Source organism: Emydura macquarii, unplaced genomic scaffold (assembly GCF_026122565.2).
Source record: "Emydura macquarii macquarii isolate MOO-44397 ecotype Brisbane River unplaced genomic scaffold, CSIRO-AGI_Emac_v2 contig_691, whole genome shotgun sequence".
Lineage (NCBI taxonomy): Eukaryota > Metazoa > Chordata > Testudines > Chelidae > Emydura > Emydura macquarii.
In genome coordinates, this window is record NW_027130828.1 from 717,269 (window position 1) to 723,165 (window position 5,897).

A 5,897-nucleotide genomic window follows, 5' to 3' on the forward strand; every position below is an offset into this window, starting at 1 on the left:
AGTAACAAAACTCTAATCAAATACCTGATGAAAACAAGGCATTCTTGAAAGATTGGATATGATTAAAAACAACATACACTTTTGGTTGTATTAAAGGTTCCCTTCTTTCAAAAGAAAGGGATTAAAAAGACTATAATTTTAAGAGTTCTTTAAAAACAAAACAAACTAAACATAGTTTTGCTAATAAAGAAAACCCTTTTTAGATGTGATCAGTTCTGAACACGTAGCTGCGTTCATTGCAGCTCAATGGGTGGAGCTGCCCACTCGGGATTCATTGGAAGAATGCTTGGGGTTATAAAGGCTGTTATGAAATGGACAGTTTATTCCCTAACTGCCATTTGTGTCTGTGTAAATCTCCCACTGAAGGGCCTCAACGTGGACTCCAGCACATCCTCATGAAGTTATGGGCCCCACGTGAGAAGGGTTGAGGTTCTGAGCTCAAGGAACAGGGAAAATGTGATTTTCACTGTGCAAAGGGCACTGACCGCTTTAGAGCCTGACTCCCATGGGCTTTGGATGAGGCCCAAATAGAGGATGGCTGATTTTTCCCTGTAGTTCTGTGTGGTTGCATTTCCCTCTGTAGTGTGAGCACCGGATGCTGTGGGAACACTCAGCATACAGGACACCCTTGCTTCAAGGAACCCCGGTTGGATCCAGATTTAAGGTTTACTAATCAATCACCTATTCATGTGAGCTGCATTTTTCAAGGATCAGATGAAAACAAAGGGACATAACAAAAATGTATAAAAATGAATGGTTTAGCGAGGGTAGATCAGGAACTTCCACTCTCCCACTGTCATAACACAAAGACAAGGGGACTTTCAATATAGTTAAAAGGTGGGAAATTCAAAACCGATGAAAGGATATAAGTTTTTCATACAATGCATAATTAAACTATAATTCAGTGTCACAGGAAGTCATTGAGGCCAAGAATTCAACATGATTCAAAAAAGGAGTGGACGTTTATATGCATATCATATCAAGACTATCCAAAGTTATCATAGCTGATGGTGATAAACTTTGTGGAAAGGCTATTAAGCCTCATGCTTCAGGTTTTAAGCCAGTCTCTAACTATTAGAGGTCATGTGACCTAATGTAGGTGGGAAATTATCCCACATTGCCTACTGTTGGCTTCTTACACCTTCCTTTGAAGCAGTTGGTGCTGGCCACTGTGAGAGACAGGATACCGAACCAGATGAACCGGGGGGTGATCAGCTCTGGCAATTCCGATGTTTACATTCCAAACAGGCAGTAATGTACATGAAAGGGCAAGTTGGATACACTGTGCCTGACTTGTTCTCATGCTGGGCGAGGGCAGTGGGAATGGGCTCACGGTCACTCTTGCTTTGAACTCCCCTGCCTGCTTTGGTTACATTTTTAGTTTTTTGCAACCATAACATCATTAATAAATCTGGCAGGCATCGGGCTCTATTTAATTCAGACATGTAGATTGTTAAAACAAGTCAGGCAATAGGCTCTCTGCAATGGTTGCAGATACTATGGTGATGAAGACCATATAAATACCTGGATAGATAAAACAAATCCCGCACAGTGAATACAATGAACATTCAGTGTTTAGTGAAGAATGAGTAGATTTTATCTTTAATGAACAAATGGGTTTTTATTAAACCAATGTTGACACCTTTTGTTCAGGCATCCCTCAGACACAACCTATGTAATGTTTAGGTTTTAAACGTTTGTTTAGTTATAGAGAACAATATTTGCACACCACCCACACGTACTGCACCTAGTGCACATGTGTGTGTACCTCTGCATATACACATATTGAGACATGCACGCTCTAGATACCCTACATTCCCATTCCAGCTTTATTATCCCATCTATTGAAATAAATGCACAGGGGCATCTCTCTGGCTTAAGTCGTTCAATGGGAGAGTTCTCAAGTTTTCATCTCTGCTTATAAATGAAATTGGTCAAATCGTCATGGTTTAAGATAGAAAAACACAACAAAAGCTCTGCAGCTGACTGATTTTTGGCACAATATGAAGTAAAAAGTAGACATTGGTGCTTCTTTTAAATGAGCGCTGTGCTCAGCAGAGCAGAGATCAAGCCGAAATTCACATTATCAGCTCATGTACCTCACCTGGGGCTCTGTTATTGATAAGTCTGTCATCCCTCCTAATATTAGAGGGGTAATGGCAGCTGATGATTAGGCCACTCTTGAGCTATTAACTACATTTCTTATCCCTTTTAGAAGAGCTTCTTAGTCAGCTGGGAAACAAAGGCTGCCTTCAGTGAACTAAGGCCCAGATTGTGGGCCTGCATCCTGCAACCTGAAAGACACAACTGTTACACTTCCAGAAGCCTGCAAAGTCAGCGAGGAGGTAAATGTCAAAGGTTACCCCGTGGTGTTATCTGAAATGAGTGGGCTCTGACTGCCTCTCCTGCTGACAGAAGCTTGCAGGGAAATTACAGAAAATTGCCTGTTTTGTCAACATTTTCTCGGGAGGTTTACAAAAAAAAGGGACTCTGGTTTCAGACAGTTAAAGGGGCTCAGTCAGCCCAGAATTGACTGACAAACACTCTATTATTCATCTATGTAAAAAAGTGATATTTTATATCATTTCTTTGAGTGATCGTTAAGTGACTGGATAGCAACTTTGACATGCAAGATAATCCTGGTAATATTCCAGTTCTTGTTTCAAGGCAGACTTGCTCATTTGTCAATGGTTACAATAGAAGATATTCAGAATGGTAGTGGTGACAAAGGGCTAGCTCCCAAAAACGTCTAATACAAAGCCAAAGCCGGGCTGAGAGTCTGCACCCACATACGCCAGCAGTGGGTGCACTGGAATTAGGTAGACTGGTGGCAGAGCAATTCCAGCTCATGGGTACTGCAAACACAGCCATGGGAATTCTGCAGCATCACGGTTTAAAAAGGTTTTTAAAAATAGCTTTTCTTGTATTGCCCATGTTAACCCTTTTGTCAGGTGTTCCCCAGATGAGCCGGTATTGAGCTGGAAGCACTTGTGTCAGGATGAAGTGACTACTCAGTCTGAAAATGTTACTGTGGTAGAAGTTGCATAGGACAGTGACTACGGGATGAACTGTGAGGGATTGGGTCTGTAGTTCTCATCACTTTCTTATCCAAGGAACAGATTTCCGGTTACATGTGCATAATACATGTGAGTTGCTTGATGAGTCTGTGGCTGTCCTGGGTATTTTAGCTACAGAGACTTCAGTGCTGGTGCTCAGGGCAGAAAAGGCAGTTGAGTTGGCAGGGATGGTGGGAGAGACCCAATCCATGAAGGCTCCATTATGAGCTGACATGTAATCAGGTTACAATGGAAACCAGAAACCAGAACTGTCTGCCTAAAGGACTTGGTTATGGCTTCTTCACACCCCAGGGTCATTGGCTCTGGGGATAATGCTTTTTCTGGAACCTTCTGGTCTCTGTCCTAAGCAAATGAATACCTTAGCAGAGTGCAGCCAACGCTGCTGTCTCCTAACTCCACCTCCCTGACACTTCAGTTAAGGCTGATACTTTTTCTGGTAAGCACCTCTCACAGGAGCAGGTTGCACTGAGCAAAGCAGATGGCAGAGATGACATTATAAGCCCCATGCAGACTATTTCCATGTTATCTGAGCCTATGTATTATAGACTTCTGATGTGAATCAGAAATTCGTCAATAACTGTCTGGATTTCTGATGCCTGCATTCCAGGGATGGCTGCTAGTCGGTGTTTACTCCCGGCACAAGGCGAACAAGCAGACAACCAAAACAGAAGGATGGGCACTTTCCAGCACTGTGCTCCTGAGAATGGGAGTTTGCTCTTGTGGACATTGTTAGAGAAAAATATTTTTGTTTAATAATTTCTCTCAAACAATTCTAGTTTGCGACAAATGCAAATGAACTTGTGTTATTAGCTGAGAAATGTTATGTGGGTCAGGTGTGAATTTGGTAAAGAACATGGCTCTGAAGTAACGTATTAACATATCTCTCTGACAAAGAAATCGTTACTTTGGAGGCAAGGTTCCCTAAATGCTGCTCTGGCTAGCACAAACCTTAAAAGTTAAGGAAATGTACAATCAAGGTTACTGCTTTTGCCAGTCAAAGACTAAGAAATTCAGCATGCAAGCGACGGAAATTAAAATTCCAAGAAACAATAAAATTACATTTTAAAAAACCCTTGTTCCGAAGAAATTAACCTACACCAGTACTGAAGCAGTAGTGCATGGTTTCATTTCTTAGCAAACTGGTAATTGTTTTAAACTTTGGGTACCTGATATGGCAGTGGGAATATTCCCACACACTCTTGGTAGAAATCTGAACACAGTGATACCACAGCAATAAGATTCAATGGTCACCCTTTTTCCATTACTGAATATATGGTGCCATAACAGACTGGAAAAAATCTATTTCAATATCATTGCAGTTACCCTAATGTGATCTTTTGTAACCAGAGTGAGCTGGCAATAGCAGTGTCATAATATGAGGCTATAAATGATTCATGGATCAGTTTAAGGTTTCTCTAGATACAGTAAAATAATGAGAGAGAGAGAGAGAGAGAGCGCACATTAAATACAGATGTGTAGAATTCACGTCTTTTTGTGTGTGTTTAGAGAGTTAACTAGAAAGGGCAACAAAAAGAGTTAGGGCATCTAAAAATGGGTAGACAATAATACTGAAAACATTACAGTGCCATGATGTAACTCAGCAGGTTACTGTGCTCAGCTGTTGTCTCTGTATCTCAAAAATGATGATATAGCACAAATAGAAGGGGATCCAGAGATGGGTGACAAAAATGTTTAGAGGCCTAACAAGAATTTCCTATGGGAAGAGATGGAAATTATTTAGAACTACGTTGTTGGGGGAGAGATGGAAAAGCAGGGCGATGATAAGGGAAGGCAAATAATGAATGGTCTAGAGAAGGTCAATCAGGTGCTCTTATTTACTCTTTCATAATACAAGAACAATGGAATATAAACAAAAGGGAGCAGATAAAACTAATATGAGGAAACACTTTTTTACCCATAATCATCCCGTGGGACTCAGTGTCACAAGATATCATTGAGTCTTCTCGGCAGAATTTTTAACAGTCACTTTTATCCATATAAATGTCTAACATGTACAGTTACGTTATATAAGATAAGAAGATAAAGATATTAAACCTCGTGCTTCAGCCATGAGCCAAACAATAACTAATGGGATAGGAAGAAACTGACTTTGCAATGGAGAGCGGAATTTGATCCATGGAGTGTCAGGTACTCTCAGGTTGGGCTCAAGGCAGAGAGTGGGGGAGTGGCTCTATTCTATATAAACGTTTATACCAGGCTCATCACTATAGTATCTGTCTCACTTCTCTTGTCTCCGGTAGATTCTGTACTCTCATTATTCAGTTCCATAGACGGGTGCTCTCTGTTCCCCTCTTCCATGTCAGACATTAACAGTCTTTTCAGGCACCTCTTCAGCAGGTGGTAGAAAAGCTTTTTGATAAAGCATTGGCCTTTCTTTGTGAACAATGGCAGTTGCTGCACTGGAGTGGGCCACAAAAGGAGAAACTGACATTAGAAAATAAGATGACTCCTATGAATGTGTGAGATTTGTGAGCTGAGCCAAGTTATAAAGGAGCGCAGTGTTTAAATCGTAATATTAAATAAGACGTGCTGATTGGTTGGTTGCCTTTCAGGCATTCATAAACCAACATTCAAGAGCGTTGGAGGAGCCAAGATGCCCCCAACTGTATCTTATTTATTTACCATTGCTACTGAAGTGGTTTATACTCTCCAGAGGCTTGTTTATCTTTGTAGAAAAAATGCCTTCGTTAGTTGTCCAAGATGCTGGCAACAGCCATTAATTGTGGAATTTTGGATGCAACCATCATCATGATTTAACTCCACAGCTTCCCAAATGGCAAACACATTTCTTAGTAAGCT